At 38.4% G+C, this 25,370-nt stretch overlaps 1 long non-coding RNA gene across 1 annotated transcript in view; it reads right to left on the bottom strand.

Moving 5' to 3' along the window:
• Positions 1-24,691, bottom strand: part of LOC149197818 (uncharacterized) — a 128,065-nt gene extending 103,374 nt beyond the window's left edge. The window contains exon 1 of the long non-coding RNA XR_016254234.1: positions 24,619-24,691. This is a non-coding gene — a long non-coding RNA (uncharacterized LOC149197818). The remainder of the gene's footprint in view (positions 1-24,618) is intronic.
• Positions 24,692-25,370: the final 679 nt, after the last annotated feature.

Raw genomic sequence — 25,370 nt, 5'->3', positions numbered from 1 at the left:
CTAATTTGCCCAGATGTCTCCTTGTCAACTCGAATAGGAACCCTTGTGGTAGTCAAAACTCAAAAAATTTCATCTTTTCCTTCCTATCTCTTTTCCCAAGCCCTTCAAGGCAAGCCTCTAGGGCTAGGTTGATGGCAGGTACTTCTACTTTTTGCCTAAAAACATTATTGCCCAATCCAAAATTCCTTTTATACCCCCTGGTTTGTTTCGATCTCATTAAGGATCTTACAAATCCCTTCGAATCAAGACTATGGATCAGCTCTAGTTCAACTTCACACAACACTCGTAGCGCTTTCCTCAATTCCCCATAGGATCCACAACCAACACACAATTGTACGCAAACCCCAACTCTCATAGCCCCTTAGCACCCATCTTTGCAACAGTTAACATATGACCCAGAGCTGAAGCCTAGGGTTTAAACCAAAGGTGCTAATTCCCATTGGCCCTACATGTCGACACTTTCCCATTATACCAAAAAACACTCCAATCTAACTCATAAGGCTTATGTCGTTTAACTATTAAGTCTGTGTTGTCGCGCAAATTGACACGACAACGCTCAGACCAGGGGTTGTCACTCTGATCCCCGATCCCTCCGTTTAAGCCTGTCTCCCACGGCTAAGGGGGGTAGAACCTATGAGATGACGAAGACTGTCTGCCAAACAGTTGGGCTGGGAGACACGAAGCACTAAAATGATCTTATTAATTTAACGGACCAGTGCCTTATGAGAGTGATGTTTAAACGATTACTTGCTAGATAATGTAAAATTATAAACCATGAACAGCAATCATTTATCATCAAATAACCATAAAGATCGTGCAATGACCAAATCTTAACAAACGATATCTAGTAATTGAGAAAATTTCGATTAGTGCTTTAAACAACCACTCAATTATAAATCATGAACCAGATGTTATATAAAGCAAATCTTTAAGATGATCCTTCATGCGCAGACTTATCTAAAATGATAAACATTCATTCCACATAAATTTAAATCTCAGCGTAAAAAAATATGACGAGATAATTTCCCGAGAATAACTAAATCTGGCAAAAAATTTTAAGCTTAAAGCCAAATAAAATCTAATTTTTTTATTTTTTTTTAAATAAATTTAAAAGAAATCCTAACTATACCAAAACCTAAAAAATGAAATTTGAACTCTATATATATAAATATTATTTCTAAATTAAAATCTAAATCAAAACCAAAAACTAAACTAAATCAGAAAAATCAAATCCTAAATGAAAACCTTTTCTTTTTATTTTTATGTTATATTTAAATAAAAAAAAAAAAAAAAATAAAAAAGAAACTACTTAAAATAAAACTAAAATCTAAAGTTAACCTACGTCTACCCCTTTTTATTTTTTTACCTTTTTCCTTTTTATGAGTTTATATTAAGCTAAAGTCCAAAAGAAAACTCTTTTAAAATACAGTTAAAATATAATTTGAAATTATAATTAAACCCTAATCCTAAAAAAAAAATAAGGAAATTAAGAAAAAGTGAAAAGTCTATAATCGACTAAGGGTAATACGATGGCATAACACGATATTTTTCAATGGCGTGACAGAATCGTAACTTCAAAAAAGACTTCGATGACTAGATGCATAAACGTGTTTCAATGGGATAGAAGATGACGGCGGCGAATAGCAACATGAAACAGTTCGAAACTTACCTGGAGCCTCCACGCAGAATAGCCACCATTGTTTCACTTGAACGCAGAGCTGAGTACGCAGCAAATCGTGGAGACAATGCACGAAATTTTCGATGAATGCACAGTCAACGGCAACTAAAATGACAGAATCGTAACCCTGAGCAACTTTGTCTGCGGATATCCTTGATGGCGGCGTGTTAGATCGGTTTTTTTTAGGGCTGAAATCCAGTTGGCCTGACAGTGCACACGACGGATAACTTGCGTTTTCAAATGTTACCCAATAATATTTGCCAAGGATTTTCCAGTGTATGCGTTGCAGCCTATGATGGCGGCAGTCTCTATGCGTGTTGAAGGGCGATCTTGTCAGTTGTGCGTCGTTTCCCCACGTTATATTATCCCGAACCTTGCTCTCTGTACGTGGTTGATAAAAAAACTATGCTCGTCTGCGTGAATGAAAGCCAGCGGCAGCCACGCTCTTTCCTCTACGCCCAACGCTTACAGATCTGCAAGCCTGAGGACGTTGAGTTGAAGGCCTGCAGCTAAAATCGATTTTTATTTTGTTTCCAGGCTTACGTTTCATGCATGGCACCCGGATGCAGAAAGATGAGATTTTGAAGCGGATTTGCGCCAGAAAATTGACGCTTTCAGAGTATGTCCACCACGTGCAGCCCCCACGAAATACAATTCGGTTCTTCGGTCCTCACTGTTTTATGCAGGCAGAATATTGCAAAGTTTTTTAAAGTAAACCCTTCAAAAATTAACCTAACATCACAAAACTTCACAGCTCTAGAACAGCCAGATTTAGCAATGATTACAGTAATACTTTCAAAATATCAGAAACTTCAAATTTACTGTGAAAAGGCTCGAGAAAATCTCTCATGCAAACCAGAAAAGTAAATTTAAATGATTAACCCAGGGCAAAATCAGCTGGGCTCTGCAAGGAAAAGCCTGTGGGAGTTGGCTGGTTCAGCCTAGAACTTCCCCAAACGCCCACCAATCTTCTTCAGTAAGGGTTTTCTGCACAGCTCAAAACAACCATCAGTAAAGAGGGCAAAAATGCTGCTAGATCTCAAAAAGTAATGGAGATACCTGCCATTACTTCAGAAACCCTAACACCACTCAAACCCTAGCAAGTGAACAAGATACCTGTGCTCACAATACTCTAAAAATAAGCTATTATTAATGGCTGAAAAATAAAATATGCAGAAAATTAAACATCTCACAGCACTTCTAGAGAGTAACACCAGCAAGATTTGAACCCCAAAGTCTTCTTTTATTAACCAGAAAACAGATTACAAGAGAGCTTCTTCAGCACAAGACTCACAGATCGAATGATCTGAAATGAACCCTAGCACCCTACTTAAAGGAAATGATCCCAACGGCTAGTTCGAGTGATCCATGTCGAAATGATCTCGACCGTCGATGAGGATCAAGACATCTCTTAATCTCATCCGTCGACTTCGTTATTTCATTAAAAAATAATATTTCACATGCATTCACTCAAAATATTATTATTTTATTATTTTAGGGTTTTTGCTTTATTTTATAATTTTTTATAATTTTTTTATTTTTTTATTTTTTAATTTTTATTTATTTTATTATTTTATTATTTTTATTATTTTATTATTTTTATTTATTTTCTTAAATGGATCATCGAGCTAAGCCTTTGGAAACATCACCTAGGACCTAGGACTTAGGACTCATGAGGGGATTTAAAACATTTTCCAACCCTCAAGACACATTACATCATGACTTTTACAATTTACATCTTAAGGGGACAAACCCACTTAACACAGACCCTCACAAATCACCCAGTTTCTGCGACACAACTATAATCTAGCAGATTAACACACTAGGATTCTCCTAAAATTCTAATGACAAAATCCATCCCGGCTTTGGGGTCAGGCTGAAGGAAAACTCTGCCGATCATGGATCGGTGAGACGAAAAACCTTCCGGGACGTAGATTACCATTAGAAAGTTAGGTGCACCTAGGCAATTCACATACACGACTCATATCTGTTAAGATTATTTACAATTCATACATGCAGAATGGGTGTACAATCAAAATGATTAGACTGCTGATGACTGCAAGATGGCACGGACACGCTGATCAGGTGCTACCCCTTTTTGCAAAGAAAAGAAGGGGGTGTACTGCATGGGTAGTTGACCGGTAGTGGTCAACATCTGGCTCTACTTGGGGACACGTTGTTGCACTGCAGGAATGTGAGAATCCAGAATCTGCATCCACGCAACACACAGATAAAAATAAGTAGCGTCCATCCAAAATCATCATATACATTAAGCACAGGAAAGATAAAAGCTCTTCATTTATTAACTATCTAATAACATGAAAAGTAAATCTAATCCTAAGACAAAAACGAAATGCTGAAAAGACAAGGAGTAGGGATAGAAATACAATACAAAGGATGCCCCATGGCATCAGATATCTCTGAAGAACAGCTTGAGCATCTGGCCGTTTGCTGGTAGATCAAGTGGTTCGCCATCCAATCTGCTCAAGTGGAATGAGTTTGGTCCAGCTATGTCTCTAATGATGTACAGTCCCAGCCATAAACTGTCAAATTTCTTATGTTTTCCTGGTTTCTCATTCTTGCGATCCCAAAGCAAAACCATATCTCCAACCTGCAAAGATCTAGATCGAGAGCATTTATCAAAGCTTTTCTTAATGTTAGATTGATTTTTACATATAGCCTCAAAAGTTGTCCGACGAGCTTCATCTAATTCCACAATCTGATCTATTCTATTCTGAACAACATCTTTATTAGTGGAAAAATTTTGGAGAAGTTGATAAGCTGGCAATTTTAGGTGCACAGGTAAAGTAACATCCAAGCCATAAACTAATTCAAAGGGAGATTTACCAGTAGATTTCTTCTTAGTGATTCTATCTGCCCATAAAGCATATTTGATTTTGCTGTCCCATGATTTCTTATTATCTCTTACTATCTTCTTGATAATGGTTATGAGATTTTTGTTACTTGATTCAGCCAAACCATTACCCTGAGGATAGTAATTTGATGAATGAGATAAGACAATGCCATACTTGAAACAAAAAGATGAAAACTCTAAGGAACTAAAAGCCTTGGCATTGTCGGTAGTGATCTTAGTGGGGACACCAAATCTAGTAATGATGTTATTTTCAATGAAATCCATAATAACCTTTTTAGTGGCATTCTTGGCAGGAATGGCTTCGACCCATTTAGTAAAATAATCCGTGGCAGTCAAAATCCATGAGTAGCCATTGCTAGAATTTTCATGGAACTTCCCTATGAAGTCCAGACCCCAATGCTGAAAAGGTGCCTCTACAATAACAGGTTGTAGAGGAAGGGCAGCAAGCTTCTGTTTCCCAGTGAATAGTTGACAGGCTTGACACGCTCTAACAAACTTGTGCACATCAGAAAAAATCGAAGGCCAATAATAGCCAGCTCTCAGGATTTTGTGGGCGGTAGTTCTAGCGGCATAATGACCACCACAAAATCCTGAATGAAACTCGGAGATTAATTTCTTGGACTCAACATCATCAACACACCTAAGCACTATGCCCTCAGGATTTCTCCATCCAAGGCCATCCTTCATAAGGCAATACTTAGTGGCTTTTAGTCTAAGAGCCCTTCTCTTATGAGCGACTAAATGGTTAGGACATGCAAGATTGGTTAAGTAATAAACTATGTCCTTATACCATTCATGCTCTGCTAATCTTTTCAATTCTGGCGAAGATAGATCGCTAAGACAGAACAAACCAAGAGTCTTTTCATTACTTTCAGTTAACATCTGAGCTAAACCTTGGCCTTTGATCAGCTTGGTGGGTCTGATTTCCAAATCATACTCCTGTATCTTAGTAACCCACCTAGCACGAGTCCCTAAGCAATCGGTTTGAGTTAATATGTCCTTAACAGCAGAATGTGGGACGAAAGCAATGATCTTAGAATAACCCACATAAGTTTTAAAATGCTTAAGAGACTTGACCAGGGCATAAGCCTGCTTTTCCATGGTATTGTACTTCAATTCGGAGTTTTGAAGTGCTCTACTCATGAAAGCAATAGGCTGCTCGTGACCATCTTTATTCTTTTGAAGCAGGACACCGGCAATGGTATCTTCAGAAGCGAAAGAAAAAATCATGAAATCCTTGGAGTAATCAGGACTAACCAGGACAGGAGCTTTTGCAATAGCAGACTTGATTTCTTGGAAAGCCTTTTTGCCATCTTCTTGCCAGACAAATTTCGCATCTTTCTTCAGAAGACTTTGAATAGGCTTAGCTATTTCTGCATAATTTGGGATGAATCTTCTAATAAAATTTATCTTTCCAAGGAAAGACTGAAGGGATTTAAGATTATGCGGGAGAGGAATCTTTTGAATTGCTTCAATTCTTTCGGGATCGATCTTGATTCCTTCCTTAGAAATGATATGACCGAGTAATTTCCCTTCCGTTACCCCAAAAACAGACTTAGCCGGATTCAAAGAAATTCCATATTCTCTACATCTATCGAAAACTTGCCTAAGATGATCTATATGACTGATACCATCTTTAGAGAAAACAGTAAGATCATCTTGGTAAATTTCGATAATTTTCCCGATTAACCCTTTGAAGGCATAATCCATAGCCCTTTGGAATGTAGCCCCAGCGTTCGTTAATCCAAATGGCATTCTGATGTATTCAAAAGTACCCCATGGTGTTGTGAAAGTGGTTTTATGTCGATCTTCCTTCTTAACCCAAACTTGATTATACCCAGAAAAACCATCTAGCAGCGACATCATTCCAGACCCAGTTACTCTTTGCAACAAAGTTTCCATGTTTGGCAAAGGGTAATTATCCTTTTTGCATGCTAGATTAAGGTTTCTAAAGTCGACACAAAGTCTTATTGTACTGTTCTTTTTCCTAACAATCACCAAATTCGAACACCATGTCGAATGCCTAGTTTGAGCGATGATCCCTGCTGCAAGCATCTTTGCAAGTTCTTTCTGGACCAAGGGGGCTAACTTAGGATTAATTTGCCTAAGCTTCTGCCGGAAGGGTTTAGCATTTTCATCTTTTAAAGGAATAGTATGCTCCATAACATCTTCCCTATAGCCTTTCAATTCATCATAAGAAAAAGCTAAAACATCTCGATATTCGCGAAGTAAATCAGTTAACCTTTTCCTTTCCTCCAAGCTAGTACCTCTACCAATTTTAACCATTTTCGGGTCTTCAGAAGTGCCAATGTTAATCTCAAGGTACTCGCCTGGGTCCATCTTGTTTTCTTCTCTCAGCTTCGTGGCATCATGCCGATCAAAATGTTGCTCTAAGGCAACCACATTTCTAGGAGTAGGATTTATGATATGTTCATGATTTAAAGATCCATCCTCCTCAGAAATTATCCGAAAATGCTCAAACTCATCCAAACTATTGAGAAAACGAATGACTTGCTTTTCGTCATTAAAAACTTGCCAATGCTCCGAGTTATCTGGAACAGATGGTCTAAATATTACTTCCATTTTGATTTTATCGTTAATTAACTCATCAGATAACTGGAAAGTCGTGGCAGCTACAGCAAGTTCATCTGCCAAACTATTTTGTTCTCTAGGAATTGCTTCAAGGTCAAGGGCATCGAAATGCTCCATAGTATCCCACACAGCATTTCGATAGTTTCTTAATCTTTGATTTCTGCATGTGAATTTATTTTTAAGCTGCATGATAACCAGATCGGAATCCCCCTTAATGCTAAGCAATTTAACCCTCAAAGCCTTGGCCAATTCAAGTCCCAACAATATAGCTTCATACTCAGCGACATTGTTGGTTGCTTCAAATTCTAAACGATAGGCAAACTTGAAAATGTGACCAAGGGGAGATTCAAGCACTACTCCAGCACCTTTACCATGACTAGAGGACGCACCATCGAAGTACATATGCCAAACTTTACCCTTGAGATCCTTAACTTTATCATCGGGAGGAATTATAAAATTGGACATGATAGAATAGTTCCCGATGTCAGATTGCTCTTTAATTATTTCGTTATGAGGCTTTTTAGGATCTTCAACATGAAATTTTCTTTCGGGCTCTCTATTCAATCTAACAAAACCATCACCCCTAGGAGAAGGAATCATAGCATATGACCAATTCATTTGAATGCTTCCGCCTAGATCAGAGGCCCACTTTCTAGATAACAGCATACCCCAAGCATCAGGTACATCAACGACAACAATATCCATAACAACCATGATGTCTGGGTAAACTGAAAGATGAACTTGTAAATCTTTGATTAAACCATGTACTTCGATTTTCTTAGAATCCATGGCGCATATGTTATAGTAGGGTCTAGAAACTCTTAAGTTAAGTTGCTCCATGACCCTTTTAGTCATAACACAAGCTGATGCACCTGAATCCAACATGCAATTATTCAATTTATACCCATTGACTAATAAGGTGATAAAGAAAGGCTGGTGATCTTTGTTATCAGCATCTACGCTTTGCAGATATATGGGAGCATCATGATAGTCAACCTCGCGAGTCTTCTGTTGAGAAGTGTTGACTTGAGGACCCTGAATCGCTTTTAGTAACTTGTCTCTTTGGGAAGGGATCTTAGCAATCTCGGATACAGGAACCCAGATTTTTGCATTGTTAAACCAACTTCCCAAATCGACATCTATTCCGGAGTTTATACCAGGGGGAATTTGATTCCCGCTTTGATCCTTATCCCTTCTCTGATAGACCAAACCCTTATCTCTAGCAATTTCCAAAATTTTCTCAGGAGAGGGTTTTTCGCCATATAACCTAGCCAAAATGTCATCTTCATTTTCAAGGTTATTTATACTAAAAGCAGATGAAGGATTCATAACATCATAACTCCTTTCCTTAACCTCTATCCAATCATTCATAGGCAAAGGGAACTTGCTTCCTACTACGTTTATTTGATCACCTGTTCCAAACATTCCATTATCTAAGATTCTTCTGACGATGGGACAAGTGGCTTCTTCATGAAGAGCATCGCAAACACGACAGTAAGGAGGAGCATTATCAACCAGATTAGTTAGCGGATTAGGGGGTCTCTGCTCACTAGATTGACCCTTTCTTTGCCAATTATTATTTCTATTATTATTATTCTGGGGTTGAAAATTTTGCGTTTGCGCTCTTTCCATTTGGATCAACCTATTCTGCAAAGTGTTTATCTCCTTACTATGATTAATTTCCATGGTTTCAATTTTTTGCAGCAACTTGAGAACAAGTTCGCTTTCAGGTTCTTGGACTGCTTTTCCCTTAGGTTCCTTTAGTTTCGTAGCAGCCCTATCAAAACCTGGGATCTCAGATTTCCCAGAAGCTGCCTTGTCCTTTTCAAGTTCTATAGCTAAGGCTTGGCAATCTCGATAATCATTAAGTTTAGCACGCCTTAATTCATAAGATGGCTCAGGACTAAAGGCATCAATGTAAAAATCTTGGAGAGTTTTATCTGTAGGTTTATAGTCTTGAGGTAATTCTCTAATAATACCATTCAACCTTTTATTAAATTCTTCGACAGTTTCATCCTCTCTCTTCTTTATTAGGCTGATAGCTTTTACGAGGTGTCTTCCCTCTCTCTTATCTCCATATTTTTCTTTAAATGCATTAATGATCGATTGTAAGGAGTTAAATGAATTCGGAGGCTTTTCTGCAAACCAATCATAAGCATCACCTCCTAGAGTCAAGATAAAAAGAGTCATTCTGACATCTTCATGATCAAAATCAGCAGATCTTGCATACTTAGCCATCCATATGTTGAAATCTCGCAAATGGGAATTAGCACTAATGGCATTATCTCCTTGAAAGTTAGGCAATTTGTCTATCCCAACAGATGGAATATCATTGGGATATCCTGGAATGTTAGAAAAATCGCAAGGAGCATACATATCCATGATATTGTGCCTAACTTGACCCTTAAAGAGCAAATGAATATCAGAGAGGGCTTCTTGTCCAAGGTTTCCAAGAAGTGCACGAGAAGCGAGTTTGTGTAATCGTACCCTGAGGACCTTTTCAAGATCAGGAGTAGGGTTGCACAGACTGCTTGGATGTCTTCTAGTGTACACTCTTGAAGATAATATATGAAGTGGAGTCGCCACCTGAACAAGAAGTTAAACACAGAAAAGCCTGAAATGCAATAACCAGGGACAGAAAAACTCTATCCCCGGCAACGGCGCCAAAAAATGTTGTCACGCAGATTGACACGACAACGCTCAGACCGGGGGCTATCACTCTGATCCCCGATCTCTCCGTTTAAGCCTGTCTCCCATGGCTAAGGGGGGTAGACCCTATGAGATGACGAAGACCGTCTGCCAAACAGTTGGGCTGGGAGACACGAAGCACTAAAATGATCTTATTAATTTAACGGACCAGTGCCTTATGAGAGTGATGTTTAAACGATTACTTGCTAGCTAATGTAAAATTATAAACCATGAACAGCAATCATTTATCATCAAATAACCATAAAGATCGTGCAGTGACCAAATCTTAACAAACGATATGATATATCTAGTAATTGAGAAAATTTCGATTAGTGCTTTAAACAACCACTCAATTATAAATCATGAACCAGATGTTATATAAAGCAAATCTTTAAGATGATCCTTCATGCGCAGACTTATCTAAAATGATAAACATTCATTCCACATAAATTTAAATCTCAGCGTAAAAAAATATGACGAGATAATTTCCCGAGAATAACTAAATTTGGCAAAAAATTTTAAGCTTAAAGCCAAATAAAATCTAAATTTTTTTTTTTTAAATAAATTTAAAAGAAATCCTAACTATACCAAAACCTAAAAAATGAAATTTGAACTCTATATATATAAATATTATTTCTAAATTAAAATCTAAATCAAAACCAAAAACTAAACTAAATCAGAAAAATCAAATCCTAAATGAAAACCTTTTCTTTTTATTTTTATGTTATATTTAAACAAAAATAAAAATAAAAATCCTAAAAAAGAAACTACTTAAAATAAAACTAAAATCTAAAGTTAACCTACGTCTACCCCTTTTTATTTTTTTACCTTTTTCCTTTTTATGAGTTTATATTAAGCTAAAGTCCAAAAGAAAACTCTTTTAAAATACAGTTAAAATATGATTTGAAACTATAATTAAACCCTAATCCTAAAAAAAAAAACTAAGGAAATTAAGAAAACGTGAAAAGTCTATAATCGACTAAGGGTAATACGATGGCGTAACACGATTTTTTTCAATGGCGTGACAGAATCGTAACTTCAAAAAAGACTTCGATGACTAGATGCATAAACGCGTTTCAATGGGATAGAAGATGACGGCGGTGAATAGCAACATGAAACAGTTCGAAACTTACCTGGAGCCTCCACGCAGAATAGCCACCATTGTTTCACTTGAACGCAGAGCTGAGTACACAGCAAATCGTGGAGACAATGCACGAAATTTTCGATGAATGCACAGTCGACGGCAACTAAAATGACAGAATCGTAACCCTGAGCAACTCTGTCTGCAGATATCCTTGATGGCGGCGTGTTAGATCGGTTTTTTTTTAGGGCTGAAATCCAGTTGGCCCGACAGTGCACACAACGGATAACTTGTGTTTTCAAATGTTACCCAATAATATTTGCCAAGGATTTTCCAGTGTATGCGTTGCAGCCTATGATGGCGGCAGTCTCTATGCGTGTTGAAGGGCGATCTTGTCAGTTGTGCGTCGTTTCCCCACGTTATATTATCCCGAACCTTGCTCTCTGTACGTGGGTGATAAAAAAACTATGCTCGTCTGCGTCAATGAAAGCCAGCGGCAGCCACGCTCTTTTCTCTACACCCAACGCTTACAGCTCTGCAAACCTGAGGACGTTGAGTTGAAGGCCTGCAGCTAAAATCGATTTTTCTTTTGTTTCCAAGCTTACGTTTCATGCATGGCATCCGGATGCAGAAAGATGAGATTTTGAAGCGGATTTGCGCCAGAAAATTGACGCTTTCAGAGTATGTCCACCACGTGCAGCCCCCACGAAATACAATTCGGTTCTCCAGTCCTCACTGTTTTATGCAAGCAGAATATTGCAAAGTTTTTTAAAGTAAACCCTTCAAAAATTAACCTAACATCACAAAACTTCACAGCTCTAGAACAGCCAGATTTAGCAATGATTACAGTAATACTTTCAAAATATCAGAAACTTCAACTTTACTGTGAAAAGGCTCGAGAAAATCTCTCATGCAAACCAGAAAAGTAAATTTAAATAATTAACCAAGGGCAAAATCAGCTGGGTTCTGCAAGGAAAAGCCTGTGGGAGTTGGTTGGTTCAGCCTAGAACTTCCCCAAACGCCCACCAATCTTCTTCAGTAAGGGTTTTCTGCATAGCTCAAAACAACCATCAGTAAAGAGGGCAAAAATGCTGCTAGATCTCAAAAAGTAATGGAGATACCTGCCATTACTTCAGAAACCCTAACACCATTCAAACCCTAGCAAGTGAACAAGATACCTGTGCTCACAATACTCTAAAAATAAGCTATTATTAATGGCTGAAAAATAAAATATGCAGAAAATTAAACATCTCACAGCACTTCCAGAGAGTAACACCAGCAAGATTTGAACCCCAAAGTCTTCTTTTATTAACCAGAAAACAGATTACAAGAGAGCTTCTTCAGCACAAGACTCACAGATCGAATGATCTGAAATGACCCCTAGCACCCTACTTAAAGGAAATGATCCCAACGGCTAGTTCGAGTGATCCATGTCGAAATGATCTCGACCGTCGATGAGGATCAAGACATCTCTTAATCTCATCCGTCAAATTCCTTATTTCATTAAAAAATAATATTTTGCATGCATTCACTCAAAATATTATTATTTTATTATTTTAGGGTTTTTGCTTTATTTTATAATTTTTTATTTTTTATTTTTTTTTATTTTTTAATTTTTTAATTTTTTAATTTTTATTTATTTTATTATTTTTATTATTTTATTATTTTTATTTATTTTCTTAAATGGATCATCGAACTAAGCCTTTGGAAACATCACCTAGGACCTAGGACTTAGGACTCATGAGGGGATTTAAAACATTTTCCAACCCTCAAGACACATTACATCATGACTTTTACAATTTACATCTTAAGGGGACAAACCCACTTAACACAGACCCTCACAAATCACCCAGTTTCTGCGACACAACTATAATCTAGCATATTAACACACTAGGATTCTCCTAAAATTCTAATTACAAAATCCATCCCGGCTTTGGGGTCAGGCTGAAGGAAAACTCTGCCGATCATGGATCGGTGAGACGAAAAACCTTCCGGGACGTAGATTACCATTAGAAAGTTAGGTGCACCTAGGCAATTCACATACACGACTCATATCTGCTAAGATTATTTACAATTCATACATGCAGAATGGGTGTACAATCAAAATGATTAGACTGCTGATGACTGCAGGATGGCACGGACACGCTGATCAGGTGCTACCCCTTTTTGCAAAGAAAAAAAGGGGGTGTACTGCATGGGTAGTTGACCGGTAGTGGTCAACAGTCTGCATGCATTTTACACCAACTGACGGTTGCCCCTTCTCTCATTAATGCTTGTTGATGACACTGCTCAAAGCTCGTCGACACTCACAACCCGTTTATGTCTCCCTGTTAGGGTGGTCGACAGTCTTATATAGAGCACTCGGTGATCTTGGATGTCCACTAATCTGCCCAGATGTCTCCTTGTCAACCCGAATATATGTTATGTAGACTAGATGTTTGGGGTCTGTTGTTAAAATCTAAAATTGTATTCAGAAACTTACAAATTACTTGTAGAAACTTGAAAGTTCTATGCAGAAAATTGAATGTACTTTGCAAAAAGTTGAATGTACTTCGCAAAAAATTGAATGTTTTATGTTGAGACTTGAAAGTACTTTGCAGAAAAACTAAATGTTCTATGTTGTTACAATTACTTAGAGTGGATATTTCATCTTCAAAACTTTTCAAATCAACAATTGCATATAGAACATAAACTTAAGGATCATATGAAGACAACCAAACACAAATATGAGACGTTGAGATTTAGGTCCAATGACTAGGGAAAAACCCCTCAAGGGGGTAAGCCCAATTGATTCTTCTTCTATTAGATTTCTTCAATTGTTCAGCAAAGTAAAGAGAGACAAAGAGAGAATGAGAATGAGTAAAGTCACCAATGTCTAATCAACTTGCAATGGAAGTGTTCTTGCTCTTTGCTTGAAGATCTTCTCCTACACTTGCTCTAACTCTTCCCTTGCTCTTTCTCTTCACTTGCTCTCACACTTCTCGTGCACACACTCAACACTTGCTCTACTTCTTCACACTTGCTCTACTTCTTCACAATGAACATGCTACTCTCAAATCTCATTTGCTCTTGCTTAATAGATGAGAAAGGAGAGGAGTTACTGTTAAATTTGAAAACTAAGTCCAAACTCCATGTGGGTCATCTTATTTATGGCCGCTGATATTTTTCTTGGATTCCTCTCGTCAAGACGTGTAGGATTGATCTAACGATCATCCGATTCTGACAAGTATTTATGGAGATATGAATTTATTTATATTTACTTGACAAATTGTCAAGGTCGGCCAACAACTAAATGTGTGGCACACATGCTCAACGTTTCATATAAATACAAGAGTGGTTGAGGCATTATTCACTCATCTCATCTCTCACATTTTTCTCTCCTTAGTTGATTGGATTTACACACAAGGAGCAGCACACACATGGGAAGGAAGAGGATGAAGTTGGAGGATGCAGAAGGATGCAGGAAAGAGGACACAGATTTGGTAGACTGCATTGACTGAGTTTGACTAGGGTTGCAGCAAGAAGTTTTGACCAGCGTTGACCAACCGAAGACCCTTTCTTGACTGTGGTTTTGTTGTGGCTCTCTCTCCTAGGCAGGCCGCAGATTTTGCCTCACAAATCGAGGCATTCTGACCTCTTATTTGACCAGCTTTGACTGCCCTAGTTTGTGGCAGCAAGTTGACTTTAGATTCACTGTGTTTGACTGGGTTCTTCAGACTGTTTATGGGCTGCCTCTTCTTGTTGTTGGAGGCCTAGTTGACTAGGATATTGACCAAGCATATTGAAGGTCATTTCTATCTTGTTTGACCAATGTTGACTTTGTTGGTTAGGGTTTGCTGCTATTGTCCTAAAATTACAGATGTATGTATTTGTACTATTTCTCTCTCTGCCGAACTATTGAAGATTATAGAAGAATTGATCAAAGAGTTTCCCCACATTGGGGTTTGTCCCTAGCTAGCCGCCACATCTGGTGTCTCGTCTTGGCTTGTTTTCTATCGATCTATTAATGCTCTATCAATATTTTACTTTATGTTAATGTGATTGCTAAACCTAATAAGAAGAAATTGAAGTAAACTACACTAAGTATAGAACATACCATAAATTAACATGGTACCAAAGCTAAGGTGAAGACAAAGCCCAAGCAAAAGCAAGAGCAAGAGCAATCACCGAACGCTATTGAAGCAATCTTAAAGACTTCATAGGGTCCTCATCACACTTCCCCACTGAAGACAAGCTCCGTGAGAAGTCTGACTATCACGAATGGAAGATGTCTCTTGATCTGACATTGGAAGAGCAGGAAGTGATAGACCATGTGAGAAGCAGAATCATTGAGCCTCCATCAAACGCATCTGTTGCTGCAAGGAACAAGTGGACCAAGGGTGAAGTCAAAGCAAAGAAGATCATCCGGGACTCTATCGACAAGTGCCTGGTAGCCTACATTTCCGAGCTGACCACCTCTAAGGAAATCTACGATAGACTAGTAAGATTATTTAAAGTTATTGATGCAAATCAAGTTTTGTTCCTTAAGAATACGCTGAAGGAAATTAAGAAGGGCAAAGATGAGAGTATGCAAGCCTACTTCTTAAGGATCACCGAGATCAAGAATGATCTCCTATCAATTGGGGAAGTCATTCCTGACAGGGAACTGACCATCACAATTCTCGAAGGGCTCCCATCTGAATAGTATATATTCAGGACCACTCTTCTCAACAATAATGTAATCCCATGATTTGAGGAATTGATGGCAAGATGCATTCAAGAAGAGACAAGAATGGAAGAGCAGGAACTGCCTGCATTTAGAGGCAATCTCATTGCTTTCTCCTCTCATGCTAAAAGGAGAAATAATTCCAGGTCAAAATCTAAGGGAAAGGTCGGACCGAAAGGTGGAAGGAAAGGGAGATGTTTCATCTGCAACAAAATTGGCCACTATGTGAGGAAGTGTCCTGATAGAAAGGACACATCTCATGACAATGATCAAAATCACTCCCGAGGCAATTCCAACAACAATCAAAGGAAGGGCAGGTTCAATGGCAAAGGAAAGAGGAATGTCGAAAATCAAGGAAGTGGTCAACCCTCCAAGAAGGCAAGACACACCAGGTATGAATCTAACGTTGTTAACAATAAGCAAGATGAATATTATCGGATATCGGCCGTCTCTACTACTCCTCCAAATTCATTGGGTAATTGGCTTATTGATAGTGGTGCCTCAAGGCACTTCACTAGTTACAAAGAAGCTCTCTCTAATTTGACAGAGGAGACCAACCTAGAAATTACCCCTGGGGACAACTCCAAATATCCCGTGAAAGGCATAGGAAATGTTACTCTACAATTGAATCAGGGTAATACAATTCATTTGCAAGAAGTCCTATATGTACCTGATCTCAAAAAGAACCTAGTGTCCATTTCGGCAATGAAAGACAAAGGCTACAAGGTGGCCTTCATCGATGGCAAGGTACGTGTATGGAAAAAGAATTTTAAAGATACTTTCACTCTTGGGTTTCGGGTTGACTCTTTATATCAAGTCAGAGGAAGTCCATTGGGTGTCATGTCTTGTGACACATCTCTTCAGTCCGAACTATGGCACCGAAGGTTTGCCCACCTTCATTATAAAGCTCTACCCGATGTGAGACAAATGGTGATAGGGATGCCCGAGTTCAAATTAGAGCAAGAAGGTGTATATCTGGGATGTGTCGAAGGAAAGATCAAAAGGAGACCATTCCCCTTAAGCCATAGCAAGACCTCCGATATATTGCAGTTGGTTCACTCCGACATATCTGGTATGATGCCTGTGAACTCCTTGGGAGGATATTTATATTACCTCACTTTCACTGATGATTATTCTCACAAGACTTGGATATACTTCTTGAAAAAGAAGGATGAAGTGTTCTCTTGGTTCGTCACTTCAGAGCCTTGATCGAGAATCAAACGGAAAAGAAGATCAAGATCTTAAGGACTGATAATGGGACTGAGTATGAATCTCCACAACTTTTGCAAAGAGGCTAGCATCAAGAGGGAGACCACAACACCATATACTCCTGAGCAAAATGGTGTGGCGGAAAGGAAGAATCGTACGATTATGGAAGTTGTCCGTGATATGCTCCATGATCAAAGGCTTCCGAAGTTTCTATGGGCCGAAGCTGTGAATACTGCCTTATATGTTCAAAACCGAAGCCCTCATCAAGCATTAGATTCCAAGAGTCCCGAAGACATGTTCACTAGTAAGAAACCTGATGTATCTCAGTTTAGAATTTTTGGAAGTCCTATATATTTTCATGTGCCGAAAGAGAAAAGGAATAAATTGGGTGCATCTTGAAAGAAGGGAATCTTTGTGGGCTATAGAGAAAATACTAAGGGTTATAGAATCTATGTGGCTAGTCAAAGGGAAGTCGAGATTAGCCATGATGTCACCTTTGACAAAGATATGGCTCTTAGCAAAGTTGACAAATTTCCTATACTAAAGAAATCTGGAGAAGATGAAACCAGCAAACTGGAGGAAAAGCAAGATGAAATGATGCCCGAAGTGGAAGAACCTATGGACCCTATTGATCCCCCTCGCAAGAGCCTTCCTCATCTAGGAAGAGCCCCTCATGGCATAGGGGGACACTGGATGATGCTAAATGAGACATTGCAACCAAAGGGACATTCCGGGAAAGTAAGAAGTCGACCAGGTATCATGGATACTTGACCATTATGAGCACAATCATTCAAAATGATCCCTCATCGTTCACAGAAGTTGTGAAGCATCAAGTATGGAACAATGCTATGACTGAGGAATACGAATCCATCATGAAGAACGATGTCTGGGATGTGGTCCCCAGGCCCCAGGACAAAACTGTTGTCACTTCGAAATGGCTTTACAAGATAAAGCATGGAGCTAATGGAAGTGCTGAAAAGTACAAGGCTCATTTTGTCGCTCGTGGCTTCTCTTAGAAGGAAGGTATAGACTATTACGAGATATTTGCACCTGTTGCCCGATATACCACCATCCGCTCGATCATAGCCCTTGCTGCTTCGTAAGGATGGAACCTACATCAGATGGATGTCAAGACCGCATTTTTGCATGGTTCGATCAAAGAGGAATTCTATGTGGAACAACCTGAAGGATTTGAGATTCATGATCGAGAATCTCACATATGCGGGTTGAAAAAAGCCCTCTATGGGCTAAAGAAAGCACCCCGAGCTTGATATGAGAGAATCGATAGCTACTTGATGAAGCCGGGATTCACTAGGAGTGAAGCTGACTTTAAGGTTGAAGATGATAAACCTCTCATACTGGTGCTATATGTTGACGACCTCTTTCTGACAAGTGCAGACCCTCTCATTCACAAATGTAAGAGGGAGATGGCTTCCGAGTTTGAGATGAATGACCTAGGACTAATGCACTATTCCTAGGATTGGAAGTTTGGCAGAAGCCAAGGGAGATTTTCCTATCTCAAGGAAATATGTGGTGAAGATATTGGACAGATTCGGTAAGGTGGACTGCAAGCCCGTGACTACCCCAATGGAGCTTAACTTCAAGAAGTTAAGCGGTAGTGCTACCAGACCTGTTTTAAAAAATGCTACCAGGTATCGTCAACTCATCGGAGCATTGATGTTCTTGGTGAACTCCTGTCTAGATATTGTTTTGCAATCAACACATTGAGTCAACATATGGTTGAGCCTCACCACTCACATTGGATTGGTGCCAAGAATCTGTTGAGATACCTTCGTGGCACAATCACTCATGGGTTGAGATACATTGCCGAAGATGTGAGACTACATGGATATACCGACGTTGATTGGGCAAGCAGTGTGGTGGACCGAAAGAGCACTTCCGGTGTTGTTTCTCTTTGGGATCTGCCTCAATATCCTGGATGAGCAGGAAGCAGAAGTCGGGGGCTTTCAGCACCGCTGAGGCAGAGTACATTGTTGCAAGTATGGCCTCTTGTGAGGCTATCTGGTTACGAAATCTCTTTAGTGAGTTGTTTGGATTTACATTGGATACTACAGTGATCCTATGTTGCAACCATAGTGGGATTCGTTTATCAGAGAATCACGTATTTCATGATCGCTCCAGACATATCGATATCAGGTACCACTTTATCTGGGATATGGTACAATAGGGAGCAATAAGGCTCCAACATATCGGTACAGATGAGCAGGTCACCAACATTTTGACGAAGACGCTGGGAAAGGTCAAATTATTGACTGTCCAAGAACAAATTGGAGTCATTGAGAGACCCTCATAAAGGCATGCATTGAGCTCTGGGAGCTCCGGGGGGCTTGGGGTACTTCTTGGAGCGACAAGCGACCACAGGGTGACTCACTCTCCCCTAGTGGTGTGCTATGTACAGGGTGAAAGGTTCAGCCTTCCCCTGTGATACCCTATGGCGACTTTGGGACAAGATGAGTGGTTCTCCTATCAAGGCATCCTACCCATGTAATCGGGGACACCTGGGAAGTACCTCTCATCTAGCCAACGAGTAGGGAAATGGGGTTAGAGGCCATAGTAGTACTATTGATGGACGCATCGTTGTATCTACTGTACTCCCTATGCTAGGATGACCTCCATTGATCTAGGATCAGTGTGAGTGCTTTGAGACACTCTCTTCTGGCACTAATCTGGGATCAATAGAGTGGTATGACACACTCTTTGGTACTGACTTCGAGTCAGTGGAGGACAGTATGATACATCCTCGATCATTTCTTCTTCTTCATAGTTCAGCAAAGTAGAGCATAGCAAAGTCGAGCAGTGCAGGGCAGTGCATTTGATGGCAGAGATAGTACCGACAGTCAGATGGATTAGCAAATGGAGTTCTCCCTACTTGACAAGGAGTGTTAAAATTGGCAACTAGGGCCAAACTCCATGTGGGTCATCTTATTTATGGCAGCTGATATTTTTCTTAGATTCCTCTCATCGAGAGGTGTGGGATTGATCTAACGATCATCCGATTCTGATAAGTATTTATGGAGATATGAATTCATTTGCATTCACTTGACAAATTGTCAAGGTCAGCCAGCAACTAAATGTGTGGCACACATGCTCAACGTTTCATATAAATACAAGAGAGGTTGAGGCATTATTCACTCATCTCATCTCTCACATTCTTCTCTCCTTAGTTGATTGGGTTTACACACAAGGAGCAGCACACACGTGGGAAAGAAGAGGATGAAGTTGGAGGCCGCAGAAGGACGCGAGAAAGAGGACACAGATCTATTTGACTGCGTTGACTGAATTTGACTGGGGTTGCAGCAAGATGTTTTGACCAGCGTTGACCAAGTGAAGACCTTTCTTGACTGCAGTTTTGGTGTGGCTGTCTCTCCTAGGCAGGCCGCAAATTTTGGCACACAAACCGAGGCATTCTAACCTTTGGTTTGACTAACATTGACTGCCCTAGTTTGTAGCAGCAGGTTGACTTCAGATTGACTGCGTTTGACTGGGTTTTTCAGACTATTTATGGGCTACCTCTTCTTGTTGTTGGAGGCCTAGCTGACTAGGATATTGACCAAGCATATTGAAGGTCATTTCTATCTTGTTTGACCAGTTTTGACTTTGTTGCTTAGGGTTTGCTTCTACTGTCCTAAAATTACAAATTTATGTATTTGTACTATTTTTCTCTCTGCTGAACTATTGAAGATTATAGAAGAATTGATCAAAGGGTTTCCCCACATTAGGGTTTGTCCCTGGCTAGCCACCACATCTAGTGTCCCTTATCTTGGCTTTTTTTGTCGATCTATTAATGTTCTAACAGCATTTTACTTTATGTTAGTGTGATTGCTAAACGTTGGCTAATAAGAAGAAATTAAAGTAAACTGCACTAAGTATAGAATATATCATAAATTAACAGTTACAAAATGAATTCATGCCTTGAACCAACAATAGGATAATCGAATTCCATGAGGGAGGAGTTACTTGAGAAATGTAACTCATCACAAGAATAGAGGGAGAGGTACACTTGTCTTGACGAGTTACAATTCAAATTAGGAAGGGAAAGAGTTACACGTAGACATGAGAAAATATTTGGTGAGTTACAAATCGAATTGAGCGAGTTACAAGAGCATTTAATTAAGAGTTACACTTTTGCCATACATCGAATTAGTGAGGGAGATTTACATTCTCTTAAATTTGAAGTTATTATTTTATTCCAAGAGAGAGGTTCGATTTGCCAAGTAATAGATTCTCAATTTGAATGAGTTATTCCATGAAACTATTGGGAATTCGTTTTTATTAATCCATTAAAGGTGAATGACTTTAAACTATTTTATAAATAATAGTATCATAATAATAATAATACTAGCAAGGATAAAATATTAATCTTAACTTGTATAATCACTTCCAAATTCACTTCAAAAGTCACTTCCAAATTGAGATGTGACTTTATATTTTTCCAAATTCATATTAGAATTGTCAAAAATGAAATTTTAATATAGGTCATTCAAACAAAACTGAAAGATATGATTTCTTCTAGTTGAAATTCATCCTTGACCTACCAAATTTTAACACTCCCTCTCAACTAGGGAGGAATTTCTTTCTGCATCAAAGACTTTTGCTTCCTCTGATCTCTTTCCCAGTTCAACTCTGCTCTGTAACATGTAACGATGAAGTCGCAATCTAAAGAAAAATCATCCACTTGTCACAAATTTGGAAAGGAAATGATCACCACGTCACATAGACAAGGATTACACTCAACCTAGGTTGCACGAAACGGGGAAATGGGTACGAGTTTCCGAAACGGGCACTAATACGAAACGCGACCTCCCAAATTTTGGAAACAGGGAAACACAAATATATATTATTTAGGACATTAAGAAATATGTGCAATCATAAAACATATATGATTGCATGATTGCACATATTTCTTAAATGTCCATATATATATATATATATATATATATATATGGACATTTAAGAAATATGTGCAATCATAAAGCATATATGATACATTCTAATTTATTACATTATGATAAAATTGTCAATTTTCATGTATAAACTATAAGTCTCTAAATTTACATCACATTTACTCATGAATGATCACATAATGAAAATACAAATATCCAAAATCAGCCATGAGAAATTTCTAATTTCTTGTCTCGTGCTTGATTGGGAGTCTCCTATCAAGTCTCCTCCTACATAGTCGAACGATCGTAGTGCTCTTGATTAAATACAAGTTTCATACCCTAGTACCCTACATGCTCTTCATTATTGGGAGTCTCCCCTGCATAGAGGGCTTGGTTCTCTTGATTAAATACAAGTTTCATACCCTAGTACATGATAAAATCCAATGGAAACATTGCAATCCCCCCAATCCAAAAATCCTGAAAAACAGATAAGTTTGCTGGATTTTGAGTGAGATCTAAAATTCTACTTTCTCCATATGAAATCCAATGAGGGCGAAACCACTCTCAGACGTCCTAAGTCATTTCATGATAATGTTAAAACTTTAAGTCTTTTACTTTAAGAATTTAACATTCCCATGAACTGCATATCAACACTAGGGCAAAATTTCACTTTTATAACCTTAGACAGGCATCTAGAAGCAACTAGAAGTCACTAGGATAACCTAAAAATAAATTAGAAAACAAATTTTAAAAAACACAAGTAAAAAGCTGAAACGTGAGTCGTACGGCCTTGAAACGCATTTCAGGCCGTATTGGCCACGTTTCAGTTTCGTGAAACGTGGCAGTACGACTTGAAACGTGTTTCAAGGCCGTACCACATGCGTTTCAGTGTTTCGTACTCGTTTCCGTACGGAAACGCCCCCTTGCCCTACGTTTCCTGCAACATAGCACTCAACCAATTTTGATCTCAAAAATTAAGTGATAGAACACAATTGTCAAATAGACAAGACTCAAACAAGTCACATAAACAAGAATCAAACACAACCAAGTTTCATTAAATGTAAAGTGGTCGAACACCTGCATCCTTGACAAATCTCACTACACCTATTGGCCAGATAGGTGGCTCTTCCCACATACCAGACTGTGGGTAGGATGCATATTGAGGCCTACTCTTGTCGCGCACACTACACAAGAGATCCCTCATCCTCGGGAACTTTCCAACATCATTCCCTAATTATGTGAGCACTGACAAGGGGGAAGGAAGCTCATTGTTCTCGATTAGTTGTGACCGCTTCCCAGAAGGGTCACGTCCATAAGTCCAAGTTGCTCTCTAAAAGACAAGAACTTTCCTTTCGATAAAGGCTTGGTAAGAATGTCAGCTATCTGATCATCAGTGGAGATGTGTTGGAGCCTCACTACTCTCTTCACCATATCTCGGATATAGTGATACTTGATCTCAATATGTTTGGACTTGTCATGAAACACGGGATTTTCTGCAAGACAAATCCCACTCTTATTGTCACAATATATAATTGTTGTGTCTAGAACTTAAAATAACAGCAATAAAAATCAGGTGTGGAGAATCCATAAGGCTAGGGTTTGGTGTTCAAAAGTTTATATTTACCCATACCTACCTTACATTTTGTTTCTAGATTGTTATTACAAGTTTATCTTAATATCTAGTGGTGAAATGATCTAAAGTGCTTATAAAATTGCTTATATTTCATTCAGAGGTCTTATTGGTGAATCCCAGTGCTAACATTGGAAACCCTAAGGGGTTCGCCATCATTATCTCAAGTTCTTGTTTATTTCATTGTTATAGATCTTCGGAACTTGATTCCAACACTTTTTGGGTGGTCATTTCATTTTATGTCTCTTGCCCTAGTGAAATCGTCCATGACGTCTTGCTTTCAGGTGGATAACCTCTTTCTTGGATGGATTTCTCTTCATTTCAAATCCTAAATTCTGCATTATATTATCATAAAAACAGATTTAGAAGTTGTGAGCAGCTTTAAGTTGTCCTTGTTCTAGGCTCTAGCATATAATTGATTGGTACTCAAAGCACACATTGCACCATTGATTTATGCTAGCTGATTTACTTTGTGTTCCCTAAAGTAGCTTAAAAGTGGTTCTTGTTTAACAATTAACTACACCCTTTAAAGTTGCATTCGTAGGGTGATAATTATTTAATTGCAAATATGAAGTAGTTTACAGTGCTTAACCTTTTGCATCAGATTTGGTGCACACATCACTAGCACCTAACCCACCCACTTAAGTGGATATTTGGTGGTCTCTACTTATGTTCTTAACTCATTATCTTTGAAGCAATTTAATCAATTATTAAAAACCTTGTGCTTTGTTTTCTTAACATATTGTGGATTCATTGAAGCAAAATCATAAGCTTGCATGGTTATAACTCACTAAAGTGGTTTTCTTTTGGTAGATAAGGATACCGCCTTGGCTTCTAGAAGCTGGCTTAAAGTGAATGGGATATTGTACTGAGGTGACAATGGAGCAATTACCATCTTGTTGCCCCAATATAGCACCAATGGTTGGACATTCCACTAGGATGTTAGTTCAACTAGTAACACTAGGAAAAATAAAAGTGGAAAAGATAAACCTCTTAACCGTTTTGATATTTATGCTTTCTATCTTCTAGAGGAACACTTGGTGCTCTCGGGTTACTCAAAGTATAAATGAAAAGTTCATGAATGCAATATTTTGGAAACTTGAAGCACACATTTCATGAATGCAATATTTTGGGAACTTGAAGCATGCAACAACTTGTTTACAACTATGCAAATGATTTAAAAGGAGTGTTCAAACATGTACAACAAGGGGATGAATTCGCTACAACTCAAGAAATAGAAAGCTTTTGGATATTACCTTAGCAAAACCAATGTCTGCATCACTATGATCGTCGATCCTCCCAGCTGCATCTCCAACGTAAAAAGACCTGACAAACGGTAGAATGAGACCAGTTGATAATACCTAAAGCATGTCCAAATTCCATATAGAATATAGGAAATTTTGAAAACATGTCCACAAAATATGGAAAACGGAAATTCTCAAAATTGCACATGGCTATTTTGTTGATTCAACATGATGCAACTTTTAAAATCATTATTTGAATGAAATTTTGACAATTCATATTAAAAGCTACGTAATTTCAGAGAAAACATTTTGAGAGCAAAGACCACCTTATTTAGCAAAACCCATTCGGACCACAAGCTAATAGTTTGGTTGAGTGTTTTCATTTGTCATTCAAGTATACAAAGAAGAGATTACTAGATGACACAAGCAGTAAGAGTATATAACAAGATAGATTCATCGACATTTTCCAGCTAATTCCAAAACATCTAAAATGAATTATGCTTTTTTTATTTCCTCATATAAGTATGAAACTTTTCAAACTCAATCCAAACAATTTACTCATGTGAATTGTTAATTTGGCAGCTCAGGGATAAATTCCAAAGTCACAATAATCACAATCAGGATTAAATCGGCAAGTCCGATATCGGAAAAATCAGGAAAAAATCAGTAAAAACTAGCAAAAAATCAACAAATACCAAAAAAACATTTGTTTCAATTTTTTTTAATATCTAAAGCATCCACAACATAAAATAAATGCACTAACA

This window comes from Pinus tabuliformis, chromosome 2_2 (genome assembly GCF_031772625.1).
Source record: "Pinus tabuliformis cultivar Carrire ecotype Pingquan chromosome 2_2, CPIR1, whole genome shotgun sequence".
Lineage (NCBI taxonomy): Eukaryota > Viridiplantae > Streptophyta > Pinopsida > Pinales > Pinaceae > Pinus > Pinus tabuliformis.
Note: the sequence above shows the minus strand (reverse complement) of the source record. Positions and strands in the feature narration are given on the sequence as shown.